Source organism: Eriocheir sinensis, chromosome 57, assembly GCF_024679095.1.
Source record: "Eriocheir sinensis breed Jianghai 21 chromosome 57, ASM2467909v1, whole genome shotgun sequence".
Lineage (NCBI taxonomy): Eukaryota > Metazoa > Arthropoda > Malacostraca > Decapoda > Varunidae > Eriocheir > Eriocheir sinensis.
The window spans coordinates 7,632,390-7,651,761 of record NC_066565.1 but is presented as its reverse complement, the minus strand read 5'-3'; the positions used below and the strand labels follow the sequence as shown (position 1 = coordinate 7,651,761).

The window sequence follows — 19,372 nt, the reverse complement described above, 5'->3', positions numbered from 1 at the left end:
CTAATTGCCAAGTTCATGCCCTCTTTCACCTTCTCTGGGATACCATACAAGACAATGTTGTTTTTCCTGTCTAATCTATTTTGTACTTGATTGGTAGTTTTATCCAACAGTTCTTTACCATTATGAGCATTGAGGAGCCCAAAAGCAGTAGCTCCTTCAGTACTAGACCCACTGCAAACCTTTGATGCCTCTGTCTTCAAGACATCCCTGTAGGATTTTGCCAAATCTTCCTTCACCTCTGCACTCACTTTGTTCCTCGTGTCGACTGTTATATCAACTGTTTTGCTTTCCACTGCTTCATTAATCACACTCTTGACTTCCTCCCCAACTTTCTGCTTGACTTCATCAATCCTAGATTTGAACTCACTGTTCACTTGAGACCTGATATCATCTCTAATTTCCTCCTTCAGATTCTTGACATCACTCTTGATCTCCTCTAAGGCCTCAGTGGTTTTAGTTTCCAGGGCATCCATACGTCTTTCTACTTTATCCTGTCTCTTGGATGTGTTGGTTACTTGTTTGAACAATTTCCCGCAACAATATCGCATTTGGTACAATACCAGTGAATCTTACTTACTTGATTGCTGCTCAGGAAATTATACACTGCCTCAGTGACCTCCTCACACTTTATGTGGTGCCACATTTCACATAGTTCACAGCCTAGAGCCTTGTCTTCCTCACCAACCTTAACCTTACAGACTGGGCATGTGTCTGTTTGTTTATCTGCGTCGCTATCGTCTGCCCTGTCAGCTGATCATCCCGCCCCCAGCCGCAAGGCTTGTTTTGCCAGATCCAACAGTATCCTTGGTTTTGTGCCCGCCTGCTTACTAGACGGATTATTCTTCGAACGATTCATTCATCTGGCAATATTACTATTGGAGAATTCCTTCACTTTACAGAGCTCTCACGGGCACGTCCACCTCGACCACGACCATGGACCCTAGGCCCTAGGAGGAAAAGACAACAAGGAAAGAACGAGGACAACAACAACACACTCAGCTTCCACAAAGGTTGGGGCCTCACCTGCAGGGCTGGACAGCAGCATGAGTGGCCAGGACAAGCAGGAGCAGACTGCTGCAGGGGGCAGGAGGGTCAGTGGTCACCAGATGAAGCAACTGGCTGCTGGCAACTCCAGCAACAAAGGAGAGAGGAAGTTTATGTGTCTGGAATGTGGAAAAGAATTCACCACAAGGCAAGGCCTCAGATATCACACCCTTACACACACTGGTGTGAAGAACTATGAATGTAAGGAATGTGGGAAAAAATTCATCCAGAAGAGTACCCTTGATAGACACACCCTTACACACACTGGTGTGAAGAACTATGAATGTAAGGAATGTGGGAAACAATTCATCCAGAAGAGTACCTTGATAGACACCCTTACACACACTGGTGTGAAGAACTATGAATGTAAGGAATGTGGGAAAAAATTCATCCTGAAGAGTCACCTTGATACACACACCCTTACACACACTGGTGTGAAGAACTATGAATGTAAGGAATGTGGGAAAAAATTCATCCAGAAGAGTACCCTTGATAGACACACCCTTACACACACTGGTGTGAAGAACTATGAATGTAAGGAATGTGGGAAAAAAATCATCCAGAAGAGTACCCTTGATACACACACCCGTACACACACTGGTGTGAAGAACTATGAATGTAAGGAATGTGGGAAAAAATTCATCCTGAAGAGTCACCTTGATACACACACCCTTACACACACTGGTGTGAAGAACTATGAATGTAAGGAATGTGGGAAAAAATTCATCCTGAAGGGTAACCTTGATAGACACACCCTTACACACACTGGTGTGAAGAACTATGAATGTAAGGAATGTGGGAAAAAATTCATCCTGAAGAGTCACCTTGATAGACACACCCTTACACACACTGGTGTGAAGAACTATGAATGTAAGGAATGTGGGAAACTATTCACCCTGAAGGGTAACCTTGATACACACACCCTTACACACACTGGTGTGAAGAACTATGAATGTAAGGAATGTGGGAAACTATTCACCCTGAAGGGTAACCTTGATACACACACCCTTACACACACTGGTGTGAAGAACTATGAATGTAAGGAATGTGGGAAAAAATTCTTCCGGAAGAGTCACCTTGATACACACACCCTTACACACACTGGTGTAAAAAGTAATGAGTGTGAAGAGTGTGGGAAGAGGTTCAGTGTGAAGCAGGCACTCAATCGACATGTCTTCAGGCACTATGGCCTTAGAGAGTTCAAATGTGATGTTTGTGGAAAGCTCTTTAAGACAAAGAGAGACATTGCCAGGCACATGAAGATCCACTTCTGAAGTGTGTCTGCCTACAGTAGTTATAGTGACCAAGGTAGGGAAGGGGATGGGAGGGAGAGGAAGGGGAGGAAGAGGAAGGGAAGGCTGCAGTAGGGAAGGGAAGGCTAGCCCAAGAACGGGAAGGGAAGGAAAGGGAAGGCAGAGCAAGGGAAGGAAATCCCAAGGAAGGAAAAGGGAGAGTAATCTGGTGTGGCTGGGTGTGGTGTGGTGTGGCTGGGTATGGTGTGTTGGGTCTGGGTGTGGTATGTGTTATTGTGGTGTGGCTGGGTATGGTGTGGTGTGTGGTGTGGCTGGATGTGTGGTGTGGTGTGGTGTGTGGTGTGGCTGGATGTGTTGTGTGGTGTGGTGTGGTGTGGCTGGGTGTGTTGTGTGGTGTGGTGTGTGGTGCGGCTGGGTGTGTTGTGTCGTGTGGTGTGGCTGGGTGTGTTGTGTGTTGTGTGGTGTGGTGTGTGGTGCGGCTGGGTGTGTTGTGTCGTGTGGTGTGGCTGGGTGTGTTGTGTGGTGTGGTGTGGCTGGGTGTGTTGTGTGGTGTGGTGTGGCTGGGTGTGGGGTGGTGTGGTGTGGTTTGTTGTGCGGCTGGGTTTTGTTTGGTGTGGTGTGTGGTGCGGCTGGGTGTGGTGTGGTGTGGTGTGGTGTGGTGTGGTGTGGTGTGGTGTGGTGTGGTGTGTGGTGCGGCTGGGTATGGTGTGGTGGGGTGTGTGGTGCAGCTGGGTATGGTGTGGTGTGGTGTGTGGTGTGGCTGGGTATGGTGGTGGTGTGGTGGTGCGGCTGGGTGTGGTGTGGCAGGATTTGACTCGGCGACTTTTTTTACCTCGCTGTTGGTGGTGTTTGCAGAAGGACAAGCAGGACCCGGACGGTGACATCATTATGAGGCTTGAGTACGGTCTCCTGAACTCCTCGTCCCTGGAGCTGATTGGTGAGTTGGCGACCCTGTTTTTTCTTTGTTCGCATGTCTCTCTGTCTCTATCTCTGGTTGTGGCTTTTAATTGATGGGTCTGTCTATGTCTGTGTCTCTGGATGTTTTATTTGCTTCTCATTTTCTCTCTCTCTGTCTGGGTCTCTCTTTGTCTTTGTCTGTCTCTGTTTTTCTCTCATTTTCTCTCCCTGTGTGTCTCTGTCTCTTTGGATGTTTTATTTGCTTCTCATTTTCTCTGTCTGTCTGTCTGTCTGTCTCTCTGTGTCTTTGTCTGTCTCTGTCTCTCTCTGGACTTCTGTAGCTTTTCATGATGGTTGTTTTTTTCTGTTTTTATTTTCTCTGTGTCTGTCTGTGTCTTTGTCTGTCTCTGTGGTTGTCTTTGTCTGTCTCTGTCTCTCTCTGGATTTCTGTAGCTTTTAGTGCTAATGGTTGTTTTATCTACTTCTCATTTTCTCTGTGTCTGTCTCTTTGGTAGTATTGCTTTCCTTCTCTTTCTCTACTTATCCCTGTTTCATTTTCCTCCGTTCTCATTTTTTGTTCTCTTTCTGTTCTTATGTCTTATTTTTTCACCGTTTTCCTTTCATTCTTTTCCTTTTTCATTTCTCTCTTCCTCTCCTTGTCTTAGTTTTCCCTTTTCATTTCTTCTTCTTCTTCCTTTTGCTGTCTCATTTTCTCTGTGTCTGGCTCTCTGGATTTCTGTAGCTTTTATTTATTTATTTATTTTTACAACAAAGGAGACGGCTCAAGGGCAACAAAAAGTGCATAGAAAAAAAAGGCCCGCTACTCACCGCTGCCATAATAGACGAAAGTAAAGAGTGGCCAAGAGAGAGGTCAATTTGTGGTGGAGAGGTGTCTTGATAATGGCTGTTTTATGTCTACTTCTCATTTGGTCTCTGTCTGTCTCTGTCTCTGGGTTTCTGTAGCTTGTAGTGATAGTTCTCTCTCTCTCTCTCTCTCTCTCTCTCTCTCTCTCTCTCTCTCTCTCTCTCTCTCTCTCTCTCTCTCTCTCTCTCTCTCTCTCTCTCTCTCTCTCTCTCTCTCTCTCTCTCTCTCTCTCTCTCTCTCTCTCTCTCTCTCTCTCTCTCTCTCTCTCTCTCTCTCTCTCTCTCTTCTGGAAAAACAAATTGAATAGGTAACCTGGTGTTCACTTTCTCCGCAGAGCAACCCACGTGTACCTCCCCAGCCTAATGGTGAGCCTGGCGCCGCCCCTCGTGGTCTTCCAGCCTCCTCACCAGTGCATCTTCCACTCCTCCGAGCTTGTGTATAACTTGACCAACCAGTGATGAGGTGAGTGAGGGAAGGGAACAGAAGGGAAGGGAGAGGAAAGGAAGAGAAGGGAAGGTTAAGGAAGGGAACAGAAGGGAAGGTAAAGCAAGGTAAGTTAAGGTCAATGAAGGTAAGGGAAGAGAAGGGAAGGTCAAGGAAGGGAAGAACATAAGAACATAAGAACGTAGGAGTCTGCAAGAGGCCGGTAGGCCTGTACAAGGCAGCTCCTTTGAACCTAAGCTCCCGTGTATCTAACCCCACCTAATATCGCTGTCCATGAATTTATCTAATCTATTTTTGATTAGAAGAAGAGAAGAGAAAGAAAGGGAAGGGAAGAGAGAGGAAAGGAAAGGGAAGAGAGGAGAAGGGAATGGAAGGTCAAGGAAGGAAAGGGAAGGGAATGGAATGAAAGGGAAGGGAAGGGAGAGAAGGATAAAGGAGCGGAAGGGAAGGGAAGGGAGAGGAATCAGAATCAGAAACTTTATTTCCATTTTATACAATGGTTATTCTTTACAGGCTTAAAACTATTGATCATAGTATATAGAGTGGTCCCCCCCCCAGGCGGGGACTCCGAGGCAGGGTGAAGGTGCACCATTTTGAAATTTGGAAAAAGATGTCTACATAGTTTGTCTATTTTTGATCTATTGTCTGTCTGGAAAGCTGGATTTTCTTATAGCCTTCTCAAACTAATGCTTCCTCTACATAGTTTGTCTATTTTTGATCTGTTGTCTCTCTGGAAAGCTGGATTTTCTTATAGCCTTCTCAAACTAATGCTTCTTCTACATAGTTTGTCTATTTTTGATCTGTTGTCTGTCTGGAAAGCTGGATTACCTCACGTCATTAGAATGCAATTGATACCTTTTCTTGGCCTTTGGAAAGAGTTGATGTGAGGGGAAGTGTTGAGGATGCCCGCCTACAGTCCTTGCTGAGCAGTTTCTGTGTCTTTCAGAGCGTGTGAAGCAGTTTGCCAACCTGGTCCTGGCCCTCATGATGCTGTTCGCCAGGAATATATAGCGGAAACAAGTAAATCTAATCCTAAAGAATTTTTTAGCTATGTAAATAATAAAAAGTCACTCACTTGTGGTATCGGACCGCTTGTTAATGATAATGGTAACCACACGAACGATGAAAATGAAATGGCTACAATCCTAAATAACTTTTTCGCATCCGTATTTACCGACGAAGATTGTTTATCACCTCAACCGCCGGAGGTTAGAAGGACCGAAAAGATGTTAAGTGGCGTGTTCATCGTAGAAAGTGACATTTTACGCACAATTGAAAATATTAAAGCAAGCAAAGCTCCTGGTCCAGACAAAATTACCCCTAGGGTTTTAAAAGAAATCAAACATCAAATTCGTAAACCGCTCTCCATCATATTCAATAAATCTTTAACAGCTGGAAAAGTTCCGTCAGATTGGAAACTTGCAAATGTCACACCAATTTTCAAAAAGGGGGACAAGTCTCATCCAGGAAACTATCGACCAATTAGCCTGACATCTATTGTTTGTAAGTTAATGGAGACTATCATTCGCGACAATATGGTGAAATTCTTCGAAGAAAATAATATAATAAATAATTCGCAACATGGCTTCCGTAGTAAACGTTCGTGTTTGACTAACTTACTTGATTTTTTTCATTATATTTTTGAGGTGTTCGATGAAAGCAGATCAGTAGATATCATATATCTGGATTTTCAAAAGGCATTTGATAAGGTCCCCCACCAACGATTGCTCAGCAAACTATTGGCACACGGTATCTCGGGTAACATTCACAATTGGCTTGTGGACTGGCTCTCTGAGCGGTGGCTGAGTCGTCAAAGTAACGGCCTCGTGTTCAGGAGGACGCGAGTTCAATCCCCGCCCGGTGCCACCAAGCTGGGATTTTTCAGCCGCCGCCGAGTGGCTTAAAACTACCCACATGCTGTCCAGAAGACCACCTATCAACCCGGACTCTAGATTCTAGGATCAAAAATGAGCTCTGGGAGGGCAGCATGAGCCAATGCAAGATGGCGCCACTATAAACACTCGCCTGCGCCAGAACGGGCTGGGCCGACCATCAGGACCCACCGGAATGAAGCCTTGGACCGACCATCAGGATCCACCGGGAAGAAGCCTACCGGCGCAATAGGCAGCAATGTAAAAAAAAAAAAAAAAAAAAAAAAAAGTTCTAAACGGTGTTACATCTAACTGGCTCGACGTCAGAAGCGGCGTACCTCAAGGATCAGTGCTTGGCCCCATGCTGCTCTTAATTTATGTTAATGATATCGATGATGGGCTCACTTGCAAAGTATCAAAATTTGCTGATGATACAAAAATTGCTAGTAAAGTAACTGCGACACTCGACGAAGGAGCTTTACAATCAGATCCAGATCAACTTGCACGTTGGGCCAATCAATGGCAAATGAAATTTAACGTTGACAAATGTAAAGTGTTGCACATCAGAAAAAATAACAATCGCGTTGATGCGTAATGAATGGCCAACAACTTTCTGCAGTAAGTAAAGAAAAGGATCTTGGAATCACTGTATCAAGCGATTTAAAGCCCAGTCAGCATTGTTCAGAGGTAGTTAAAATTGCAAACAAATTGATTGGCTTCATCGGACGATTCTTTAATAATAAATCAGAAAAAGTAACATTGAAACTGTATAATTCGTTGGTTCGACCCCGTCTAGAGTACTGTGTACAGTTTTGGTCTCCCTACTACAGAAAAGACATAGAAAAGTTGGAATGGGTCCAACGAAGAGTAACAAAGATGATTCCTAGGTTGAGAAATTTGTCATTTGAACAAAGGCTTAAAGAAGTAAATTTATTCAGCCTATCAAAACGAAGAATGCGAGGCGATCTAATAGAAGTGCTTTAAATGTTTAAAGGATTCAGTGATATTAATGCGGAAGATTACTTTACAATTGATCGATTGAACAGAACAAGAAGAAATCACAATTTGAAGATAAGTGGTAAAGATTCTCGTCGCATCGAAGCTAAACACTTCTTCAGTCGAGTTGTTAATGTTTGGAACTCTCTACCCTGTGATTTCGTTGATAGTACAACAGTTACGGCCTTCAAGAATAGATTAGACAAGTATTTTGAATCCAACCAGCAACTAAGATATTACTCCTTGTCGTAATAACGTTAAGTTCTTTCGAATACTGGTGTCCTTGTCCGCTTTTATCGCCTGGTTAGTGGTAGCAGTAATGGTAGTTCTTTCCTCTTTCCTACATAATTTCCATGCAGTTTTCCATGCTGCATGGTTCTTTTCCTTTCCTGCCAGCTTTGGCTGGAGGGATGGGGGTAGGAGCCTTCGCCTTTGCTGTCCTTCATCTTCCACCTTTGATTAGGTAGTTAGTGTAGCTTGTCACAAACAGCCTCATGGGACCAGCAGGTCTGCTGTTGTTTGTTCGTCCTTTGTGACACCACCACCGCCTCATGCTCCTGCAACTCTGATACCCCTCACTGGACGAGACAACACCTTGCCTTTAGAAAGGGCAGGGGGGGACTAGGAGCCTGAGATGCTTGGAAATACATATGATTGTATTATCAGACTGTAGATAATCATAAAAACACATAGTTTACCTGAAAACACTTCTAGTGTTATAACAGGTGTGAGATCGGTCGATAAACTTTATCGGCCTGTATTTCAAAATGTAAGTTATTCCCTTCTAAAATCTATTTTGGAGCCAGTTTTAGCTTGATTTCAATGAAACAAAACTGAAAGGCAGAGGAATGTTTCTTCATCCAATGTCCGTCTGTTTTTTGTTATTTATGTGAGCTGCTGTTTTGTATTAAGATTTTCTTGGTCAAAAAAAGTGAATTTTTTTTTTCGAAAATAAATAATAAAAAAATTAAAAAGCTAAACTAAAAAATCTAACAACAGAGAAACAATGCACATCATAACGTGTCTTCACCATCAAGAAAGAGAGTTGTGGGGCCAATAATAACGCCAGAATGACACGCCTGATTTTTGGAAGGGGCTGTTGGGGGCTAGAATGGGGCTGAATGTCTAACATTGATCTACATGTTGTCAATACTTTATAACATAAAAATCAGAGTGATTCACGCATATTTACCAGACATGTGGCAACACCGTTCCTACCCGGACTCTCGCCTTAAATTCCATCTCCCATAACTGGCTCCATCTATACACTCTGTCCAGGCCTTTTTGCAGTTCTTCGCAGTCTTCCTCCATCTTCACTTTTCTTATTAGCTTTGCATTGTCTGCAAAAAGACTCGTATAACTTTTTATACCTATCGGCATATCATTTATATTATGAACATTATTGGTACCAAAACTGAGCCTTGAGGAACTCCACTCTCTACTCTCCTCCAATTTGATTTCTCTTCTCCAATCACCATTCTCATTTCTCTTCCTGTTAAGGGGCGCGCCTATGGGTCTCCTCCTGCGCATATGGTACGTCCAATAGCTTTGAAATTGTAGTATGTTGTTTGTTGATGTAAAGAAATGATATTCTGCGAATTTCATCAAAATCGGGTGAAGTTTAGGAGAGCCTCAAACAAAGCGTGTTTTTCATTTTTTTGTTTCACAGGCTTTATTTTTCAGTTAATCGCTCTGAAAAAAATACCATAGAAATTTTTTATTTTTTGTTTTGTCTTTGAAGAAAAAAAATTACAATTTTTTGTCATTTATTATTTTCTCCAATCTGTGTCCCGTTTTCTTTTGACATGTTTGAAAATCCATTTCCAACAAAAATCGCCCTTTAGTTGTAGTTTAAATGATACCCAACAAAGTCATTCAGACGTTTTACCGATTTTGTGAAATTATTTGAAGGTTAAAAGATACTTTTCGAGATATCGGCTCTAAAGATTTTTTACATTTCTCCATGTCTTGCCATTTGTATTTATCTGATTGGTATGAAATTCTCACATATGACTGTATATACCTTGTTGACTTAACTCAGAATGATAAGGCATCTGGTCCCCCTTTCTAAGAAAGTATTACTCACTAGCATGTGAGTGTATCAGAAGGCGCCAACTTCCTCATTGTGGCCAGGTAGCGAGTGCAGGAGTGCCTTGCTTCACGCTACTCTCTTGCTTGTTTTCTGAGGTTTGGCCGCTCCATAAGCCCTCTGGAGGTTGGTGACTTTTTCTGGGTGCCTTGCGCTTGTACATCATGTGTCGGGACGTTTTTTTGGCTGGAGAGGAGAGAAAAGTACGACATACTTTTCCCGTCTGTCTCTCGCTTGGCACTGGCGCGTTGGCACCTCTATTCATCCCCTGCCTCTCCGAGCGAAAAAGAGAGGATGACAGATGACAAAATTTACGAAGAAATAAAATATTCTAATGCAATTTTTACGTATATGCGAATGATACCGCATATGTTGACAAGAGCGTCTTATGACGCGTATGTCCGACTATTACTCTAAAGCCCCCCCAAGGGGGAGGAGTTTTAATTTTACGAAAACAAACCTCACCACATGGTAATTTAGGATTTCCCGGCCACGCTGAGCGAAAAACATGTACTCGTCCGATTTTAAATATATTCGTCAAAAAATACCCCATACCTCATTACCTCATTAACCGTTTCCCTATTGTCTCATCTACACCGGAGAGTAGTTCAGCATGCTCTCTAAAGACAGATCCTCTCTCTATCCACACCACACTACATTCACACAACACTCACACCTTTTCCCAAAATTCAAAATTCAAAATTCAAAATGGCGCACCTTCACCTTGCCTCGGAGTCTCCGCCTGGGGGTGGGGGACCACAAATTCCCCCAGGGAAGACTCCCTTTCTGGCTGCTGACCTGAGAGGTGTTTTGATAACTCCTCGAACCTTTTTCTTATCAATTTATAAAACATTTTTGGTTTTTCCTTACAACTAGAAACTACAGTACCCTCTCGAGTTTCGTGCTATCCGAGTTTCATGATCCTCGAGTTTACTCCGACTAACCAAAAATTCTTTCATTAATAGAAAATGTCAAAACCTTGCTTTCTCTAACTCTTCCCGTGACTTCTGGCATCTAGCCAAAAACATCTCCTCCAACTTCACTTCTTCATCTTTCCCTCCACTCCTCAGTCCTGACGGCAACACTGCCGTCTCATCTATCTCTAAGGCTGAACTCCTCTCTCAAACTTTTTCTAAAAACTCCACTCTGGACGGTTCTGGGCATATTCCTCCTACTCATCCCCCCTCTGACTCCTTTATGCCTGTTATAAAGATTCTTCAAAATGATGTTTTCTATGCCCTCTCTGGCCTCAATCCTCAGAAGGCTTATGGACCTGATGGAGTGCCTCCTATTGTCCTTAAAAACTGTGCCTCCGTGCTGTCACCCTGCCTGGTCAAACTCTTTCGCCTCTGCCTGTCAACATTTACCTTTCCTTCTTGCTGGAAGTATGCCTTCATACAGCCTGTACCTAAGAAGGGTGACCGCTCCAATCCCTCAAACTACCGTCCTATAGCTTTACTTTCTTGTCTATCTAAAGCTTTTGAATCAATCCTTAACCGGAAGATTCAAAAGCACCCTTCCACTTCTGACCTTCTATCTGATCGCCAGTATGGGTTCCGCACAGGGCGTTCTACTGGTGATCTCCTAACTCTTAACTGACTCTTGGTCATCCTCTCTTACCCGTTTCGGTGAAACTTTTGCTATTGCGCTGGACATATCAAAAGCTTTTGATAGGGTCTGGCACAAATCTTTGCTTTCTAAACTACCCTCCTACGGTTTCTATCCTTCTCTCTGTACCTTTATCTCCAGTTTCCTTTCTGACCGTTCTATTTCTGCCGTGGTAGACGGTCACTGTTCTTCCCCTAAATCTATTAACAGTGGTGTCCCACAGGGTTCTGTCCTATCTCCCACTCTTTTTCTGTTGTTCATTGATGATCTTCTTTCCAAAACGAACTGTCCTATCCATTCCTACGCCGATGATTCCACTCTGCATTATTCAACTTCTTTTAATAGAAGACCCACCCTTCAGGAACTTAACGACTCAAGGCTGGAGGCTGCAGAACGCTAGCCTCAGACCTTACTATTATTTCGATTGGGGCAAGAAGAACCTGGTGTCCTTCAACGCCTCAAAAACACAGTTTCTCCACCTATCCACTCGACACAATCTTCCAAACAACTATCCCTATTCTTTGACAACACCCAGCTATCACCTTCCCCAACACTAAACATTTTCGGTGTATCCTTAACTCAAATCTTAACTGGAAATATCATAGCTCTCCTCTTACTAAATCAGCCTCCTCGAGGCTGGGCGTTCTGTACCGTCTCCGCCAGTTCTTCTCCCCTGCACAGTTGCTGTCCATATACAGGGGCCTTGTTCGCCCTCGTATGGAGTATGCATCTCATGTGGGGGCTCCACTCACACAGCTCTTCTGGACAGAGTGGAGGCTAAGGCTCTTCGTCTCATCAGCTCTCCTCCTCATACTGATAGTCTTCTACCTCTTAAATTCCGCCGCAATGTTGCCTCTCTTTCTATCTTCTATCGATATTTCCACGCTGACTGCTCTTCTGAACTTGCTAACTGCATGCCTCCCCCCCTCCAGCGGCCCCGCTGCACTCGACTTTCTACTCATGCTCATCCCGCAACTGTCCATTCCCCGTGTGCTAGAGTTAACCAGCATCTTCACTCTTTCATCCCTCACGCTGGTAAACTCTGGAACAATCTTCCTTCATTTGTATTTCCTCCTGCCTACGACTTGAACTCTTTCAAGAGGAGGGTATCAGGACACCTCTCCTCCCGAAATTAACCTCTGATTTTGGACACTCCTTTAATCTCTGTTCGGGAGCCTTGAGTAGCGGGCCATTTTATACATTTTTTTCTTTGCGCCCTTGAGCTGTCTCCTTAGCTGTAAAAAAAAAAAAAAAAAAAAAAAAGGTTAATAGATGTTTTATAGGATGGACAGGTAAACCCCGATATAATTAACTTCATAGCAGGAGTTTGTGTAGGAGATAGAACTAAGATAGAGATAGATAAAGAGGAGGAGATAGAAATAGAAGTGACCAATGGGATTAGACAGGGATGTACTGCCTCAACTACACTGTTTAAGATGATTACTTTTAAAATAATTCAGGAGCTAGAATGTGGGTACAAAGATGAGGCGTTCAGGATTACCTCACTCTTCTTTGCAGATGATGGCATGCTTTGGCAAATAGTGTAGGGAAGCAGTACAGGTGATAGAGAAGATGGAGACTATAGCTAAAGAATATGGACTAGAAGTAAATAAGCAGAAAAGCAATATTATCATTTTTAATATGGAAAACAAACCAGAAAATATAGGGGGCATTAGTGTTGGGGATAGAATTAAATATTTAGGAATAATAGTCAATGACAAGAGGAACTGTTTTCAAATGCAAAAGGAAGAAATGTTCAGGAAAGCGAGAAGGCTAGCAAATATGACATACAATGTAATTGAAAAGAGCTGTTCAAGAATGTTAATAGGAAAGACTTATTGGAAAATGTTGCGCTGCCATCCATCCTGTATGGGGTAAATATAATAAACATCACAAAGACAGACATAAAAAGTTGCAGAGGATAGAGAATGGGGTGTACAGGAAGATTTTGAGGGCACCAATGTATGCACAGGAAGCAGCACTCAGGGGAGATAGGAAGCTCCAGTGTTAAAAACAGGATAAGGGAGGACAGTGGAAGTACTTAAGGTATGTTCTTGTGGAAGGAAACGATTTGGTGAGAAGGGTGGGAGAGGAGATGATAGAGAAGAGACAAAGTAGGTGGGTGAAAGATTTGTTGAATGAACTGAGAGCAACAGAGGGACTGAGTGTGAGTGTGAGGAATGAGACAAAGGAGAGTATAAAGCAGAGAATGAGAGAGGTGGATACAAGAGAGTGGAAGAGGCAAATGAATGAGAAAGCAAGCCTTAAGATATATAGAAAATGGAGACAGGAGTTGGGAGGACAAGAGGAAGTATACACCAACAACCAAGCCTCAGAAGTGCTATTCAGATGCAGGACAAACAACATGCAACTAAAAGACAGAAACAGACACCGGCGAGAGGAAACCAAGTGTGACATGTGTGAAGCTGAACACGAAGAAATGCGACACTTCCTGCTCTGATGCCCGGCCTGTGCAGAGGAAAGAATAAAGTGCGTGAGGCTGCAACAGCCTTACGAGGAAGAAGAGGACGACACCATTGGAAAATTTTTATTTGAAAATGAACACACCGAACAAACGAAAACAACAGTACACAAGTTTTGGACAATAAGAGAAAAAAGAATGAAAGAAAAAGGAAAACAATAGACCCAGACAGTAGACACATCAGAGAGTGCCGTTACAAAGGCAAAACTCCCGACCGACTACTACTACTACTACTAAGAGCAAGAGCAAGAGAGCACACGCCGCATCCCTTCTGGCCCTGCCCAACCAGCCCCCTAAAACACCCCAGAAGAAGAAGACGACGAAGGCTCCACACCCACGGGCCAGCGCTGGGGACCTGCTGGCCAGCGACACCCTCAGCCCCAACACTGCCAGGACAACACCTCCACCACCGCCGCCGGGAAGTCTTAACCTTCTCATGCAGCAGAAGTAGGTAAGCTGTCCTGCACAAGACAGGCCGCCCACCACGCCGGTGTGTGGAGGAAAAGAGAACAAGGAAAGGACGAGGACAACAGCAACACACTCAGCCGCCGCAAAGGTTGGGGCCGCCTCACCTGCAGGGCTGGACAGCAGCATGAGTGGCCAGGACAAGCAGGAGCAGACTGCTGCAGGGGGCAGGAGGGTCAGTGGTCACCAGATGAAGCAACTTGGTGCTGGCAACTCCAGCAACAAAGGAGAGAGGAAGTTTGTGTTTCTGGAGTGTGGAAAAGAATTCACCTCAAGGGAAGGCCTCAGATATCACACCCTTACACACACTGGTGTGAAGAACTATGAATGTAAGGAATGTGGGAAAAATTCAGCCGGAAGAATACCCTTGATAGACATACCCTTACACACTGGTGTGAAGAACTATGAATGTAAGGAATGTGGGAAAAATTCACCTGAAGAGTCACCTTGATACACACACCCACACACACTGGTGTAAAAGTCATGAGTGTGAAGAGTGCGGAAGAGGTTCAGTGTGAAGCAGGCACTCGATCGACATGTCTTCAGGCACTATGGCCTGAGAGAGTTCAAGTGTGATGTTTGTGGAAAGCTCTTTAAGACAAGGGATGACATTGAAGATCCACTTCTGAAGTGTGTCTGCCTACAGTAGTTATAGTGACCAAGGTAGGGATGGGGATGGGAGGGAGAGGAAGGGGAGGAGGAAGAAGGGAAGGGGAGGGAAGGGAAGGGAAAGGAGGGGAAGGGAAGGCAAGTCCAAGAAAGGGAAGAGAAGGAAGGGAAGGGAAAGGAGGGGAAGGCAGAGGAAGGGAAGGGAAGGCCAAGGAAAGCAAGTCCAAGAAAGGGAAGGGAAGGGAAGGTAGAGCAAGGGAAGGAAATCCCAAGGAAGGAAAAGGGAAGGGAAGGGAAAGCTAGTCCGGGAAAGGGAAGGGAAGAGAAGGAAGGAAAGGGAGGGTAATGTGGTGTGGTGTGTGGTGCAGCTGGGTATGGTGTGGTGTGTGGTGCAGCTGGGTATGGTGTGGTGTGGTGTGTGGCTGGGTGTGGTGTGGTGTGTGGTGCGGCTGGGTATGGTGTGGTGTGGTGTGTGGTGCAGCTGGTTATGGTGTGGTGTGGTGTGGTGTGTGGTGCGGCTGGGTATGGTGTGGTGTGGTGTGTGGTGCGGCTGGGTATGGTGTGGTGTGGTGTGTGGTGCGGCTAGGTATGGTGTGGCTGGTGTGTGGTGTGGGTGTGGTGTGTGGTGTGTGGTGCAGCTGGGCGTGGTGTGTGGTGGTGGGTGGTGTGGCTGGGGGTGTGGTGTGGTGTGGTGTGTGGTGTGGTGGTGTGTGGTGTAGCTGGGTGTATGGTGTGGTGGTGTGGTGGCTGGGTATGGTATGGTGTGGTGTGTGGTGTGGCTGGGTGTGGTGTGGTGTGGTTTGTGGTGCAGCTGGGTAGGGTGTGGTGTGTGGTGTGGCTGGGTATGGTGTGGTGTGGTGTGGTGTGTGTGGTGCAGCTGGGTATGGTGTGTGGTGTGGTTGCTGGTGGTGTGGTGCGGCTGGGTATGGTGTGGTGTGTGGTGTAGCTGGGTATGGTGTGGTGTGGTGTGGTTTGTGGTGCAGCTGGGTATGGTGTGGTGTGTGGTGTAGCTGGGTATGGTGTGGTGTGGTGTGGTTTGTGGTGCTGGTGGGTATGGTGTGGTGTGTGGTGTGGCTGGGTATGGTGTGGTGTGTGGTGCAGCTGGGTATGGTGTGGTGCAGTGTGCGGCTGGGTGTGGTGTGGTGTGTGGTGCAGCTGGGTATGGTGTGGTGCAGCTGGGTATGGTGTGGTGTGGTGTGTGGTGTGGCTGGGTATGGTGTGGTGTGGTGTGTGGTGCGGCTGGGTATGGTGTGGTGTGGTGTGTGGTGCGGCTAGGTATGGTGTGGTGTGGCTGGGTATGGAGTGGGGTGGTGTGTGGTGCGGCTGGGTGTGGTGTGGTGCGGCTGGGTATGGTGTGGTGTGGTGCTGTGTGTATTGCAGCTGGGTATGGTGTGGTGTGTGGTGCAGCTGGGTATGGTGTGGTGCGGCTGGGTTTGGTGTGGTGTGGTGTGTGGTGCGGCTGGGTATGGTGTGGTGTGGTGTGTGGTGCGGCTGGGTGTGGTGTGGTTTGGTGTGGTGTGGTGTGTGGTGTAGCTGGGTCTGGTGTGGTGTGGGGTGTGGTGGGGCTGGGTATGGTGTGGTGTGGTGTGGCTGGGTATGGGATGGTGTGGTGTGTGTGGTGTAGCTGGGTATGGTGTGGTGTGTGGTGTGGCTGGGTATGGTGTGGTGTGGTGTGGTTTGTGGTGCAGCTGGGTATGGTATGGTGTGGTGTGTGTGGTGTGGCTGGGTATGGTATGGTGTGGTGTGGTTTGTGGTGCAGCTGGGTATGGTGTGGTGTGTGGTGTGGCTGGGTATGGTGTGGTTTGTGGTGCAGCTGGGTATGGTGTGGTGTGTGGTGCGGCTGGGTATGGTGTGGTTTGTGGTGCAGCTGGGTATGGTGTGGTGTGTGGTGTGGCTGGGTATGGTGTGGTGTGGTGTGTGGTGTGGCTGGGTATGGTATCATGTGGTGTGGTTTGTGGTGCAGCTGGGTATGGTGTGGTGTGTGGTGTAGCTGGGTATGGTGTGGTGTGGTGTGTGGTGCAGCTGGGTATGGTGTGGTGTGGCTGGGTATGGTATCGTGTGGTGTGGTTTCTGGTGCAGCTGGGTATGGTGTGGTGTGTGGTGTGGCTGGGTATGTTGTGGTGTGGCTGGGTATGGTATCGTGTGGTGTGGTGTGTGGTGCAGCTGGGTATGGTATGGTGTGGTGTGGTGCAGCTGGGTATGGTATGGTGTGGTGTGTGTGGTGTAGCTGGGTATGGTGTGGTGTGGTTTGTGGTGCAGCTGGGTATGGTGTGGTGTGTGGTGTGGCTGGGTATGGTGTGGTGTGGTGTGGTGTGTGGTGTGGCTGGGTATGGTATCGTGTGGTGTGGTGTGTGGTGCAGCTGGGTATGGTTACCGTTACCGTTGATGAGGTTTCATGCCCTGCTCCGCCGCTGATGCAGCGCTCTACGAGGGCCGTCAACAATTTCAACGTTAGCCTCAATAATAGTCTTCGATGCACTCATTCTCAAACATTGTAGTGGGTGAGTGAGTGTCTTAATTTCTTTTACGAATAATATCACATATAACAACTAGTTCAGTGTTCAAGTCCGCTATTTTCATTATAGTATCACAATTAAATATTCAACAATTATTTACAGCACACTGAACATTCATCACACACAATTTGTCTTTGAGTACAGACACTAATTAATAATATGGTCAGTCATGTTACGAATTCTCTCAATTTCAGTCTGGTGTGGTGTGGTGTGGCTGGGTATGGTATGGTGTGGTGCAGTGTTGCCAAACTAGCGCCAAATGTGCTAGTTCTAGCATTGACATCACAAACCAGCGCATAAATTTTGTATTTTTGCATAAGCGCGTTTTTAGTGCATTTTTGTTCTATTTGGTGCACGTTCTAGCGCATTTCTGGGGAATCCACAGTTATCACGTAATGTGTGTGTGTGTGTGTGTGTGTGGAGGTCGATCAGGACAGCAGGTGCACGTCCAGTCTCCGAGGCCTCCTATAGTAGCAATTAGCGGCGAGGTAAAGGGAGGCGGTGCATGCCGTCACACCCTCCTTACCAAGCTCCCACCCCATGGAAACAGTCCCTCCACACACACATTCACTGCCAAGGATTCATTAAAAAGTTCGGAGAAAGGCAGTTGCGGATTTACATTGAAGTTACGAGGCTGCAGCCTCTCTGGAGGCCCAGACATTCAGGGGCTCCGATGATTAGAAAATTAATCAACAAATAGTAAATAAATAAATAGAGATGTGAAATAAAATACAATAACTAAAAAAGTCTTTGAACGTTGATGAGGCCTACATATAGGTGAAGGCAGTCAGGACTCAGATCTAGTGTCAGCTGGATTTGATGACTTTTTATTTTTGTATTTCGTTGAGATATACCCCAGGGAGGCTTTTACATGAGTTTTTTCATCGTGTGCCTTCTGTGTAAGTACATTCTTAGTCATTTTAAACAAGTGCTTGTCCGACATTTCATTATACACGGAGAAACTAATCAGGCGAGACAACACAGTTGACTAAAACAGGTCAAATTATTCATACATGAGGGGGTCAAATTACATACGCTGGCGGCTGTCTAAGCCAGAGAGGCTGAATCAGCCTTGGTTATGTAATAATGTTAATGCAGGAGCAGCACAATGCTGAACCTGACGTGAACTTTCATTGGTAATTAAAATGTTAGTCCAACTTAGCTCCAATAACATTATACATATGTATACTGAGTTTGTTAGGTTATTATTTTGTAGAATATACTGTGGGTTGATAGCTGAGTAGATATTTATAGTATTCTCATTATTAATGTTGTTGTTGTTGTTGTTATTATTATTATTATTATTATTATTATTATTATTATTATTATTATTATTATTATTATTATTATTATTATTATTATTATGTGTGTGTGTGTATGTATTATTATAGTAGCACTAGAAAGTGGCATTATCAATATGATCTCCAAAGTACTAATGATCAATACTATCATGATAACAATTATTTAGCTGCTATTACTGTTTTCAATGGATGGGAGGAGACAAAATTTTCCTTTCTGGTCATCTTACTACCACTCCACACTTCTTCCCTTCACCCCTGTGACACATTCCAAAATGCTCGTACACACTTTCATTACTCATTCCATCCATTCTACTCACACCACAAGCACTCCTCAAATAACTCATTTCCACTGCCTGCACTCTAGACCTCTGACTTTCATTCCAGGCCCATGTTTCACTTGCATATGTGAGGGTTGGTACTATTATTGTATTTCTCAAATCCCTCTTTACCTCCATGCTCACACTTCTGCCATTCATGATTCGTCCCAAAGACCCTACCACCCTTCTTCCTTGCAATGCCCTTTCTCTTATCCCTCCCTGTGTACCACCATGCTTACACATAACTGATCCAAGGTACTTAAACTCATTGACCTCCTCCATTTCTTCACCATTTAAAATTATTTTGCATTCTTATTCACATTCAATTCCCACTCTCTATGGGCATACAAAATCTACAACCTCACTTCTGCTTCGCTCACAAACCATCACTTTACTTTTGTTGACGTTTACTTTCAGCTTTCTCCTATTACAGACACTATCAAAAACACTGACCAAATTTTGTAGGTCACTTTCATTTTCTGCAATGAGCACCGTGTCATCAGCAAACAGTATCGAATTCAGTACCCACTTCCTTCCCCCATCGAACAGTCATACTCCAAATTCTCCAACTTTGCCCTTCATTTCTCTAATAACACCGTCCATATAAATATTGAA

General features: G+C 45.0%; 1 protein-coding gene and 2 long non-coding RNA genes across 49 annotated transcripts in view; 2 read left to right on the top strand and 1 right to left on the bottom strand.

Annotated features, from left to right (window-relative positions):
• Positions 1–14,362, top strand: part of LOC126984795 (uncharacterized) — a 30,258-nt gene extending 15,896 nt beyond the window's left edge. The window contains exons 3-4 of the long non-coding RNA XR_007737810.1: positions 900–1,010; positions 14,106–14,362. This is a non-coding gene — a long non-coding RNA (uncharacterized LOC126984795). The remainder of the gene's footprint in view (positions 1–899; positions 1,011–14,105) is intronic.
• Positions 1–19,372, top strand: part of LOC126984783 (zinc finger protein OZF-like) — a 188,142-nt gene that overhangs the window by 155,262 nt on the left and 13,508 nt on the right. For 7 of the 47 annotated variants that reach the window (XR_007737772.1, XR_007737782.1, XR_007737778.1 and 4 more), the window contains 2 exons: positions 4,394–4,521; positions 5,450–5,523. The exons of 22 other annotated variants lie outside the window; for them this stretch is intronic. The gene's annotated coding sequence lies outside the window, so the exon portion shown is untranslated. Of the gene's footprint in view, positions 1–2,197; positions 2,353–3,152; positions 3,235–4,393; positions 4,522–5,449; positions 5,524–13,783; positions 14,001–19,372 lie in introns of those variants that run through there. 18 more of the 47 variants (XR_007737781.1, XR_007737780.1, XR_007737777.1 and 15 more) reach the window with 8 other exon arrangements.
• Positions 1–19,372, bottom strand: part of LOC126984793 (uncharacterized) — a 54,170-nt gene that overhangs the window by 33,351 nt on the left and 1,447 nt on the right. Inside the window, exon 2 of the long non-coding RNA XR_007737808.1 lies at positions 1,449–2,120. This is a non-coding gene — a long non-coding RNA (uncharacterized LOC126984793). The remainder of the gene's footprint in view (positions 1–1,448; positions 2,121–19,372) is intronic.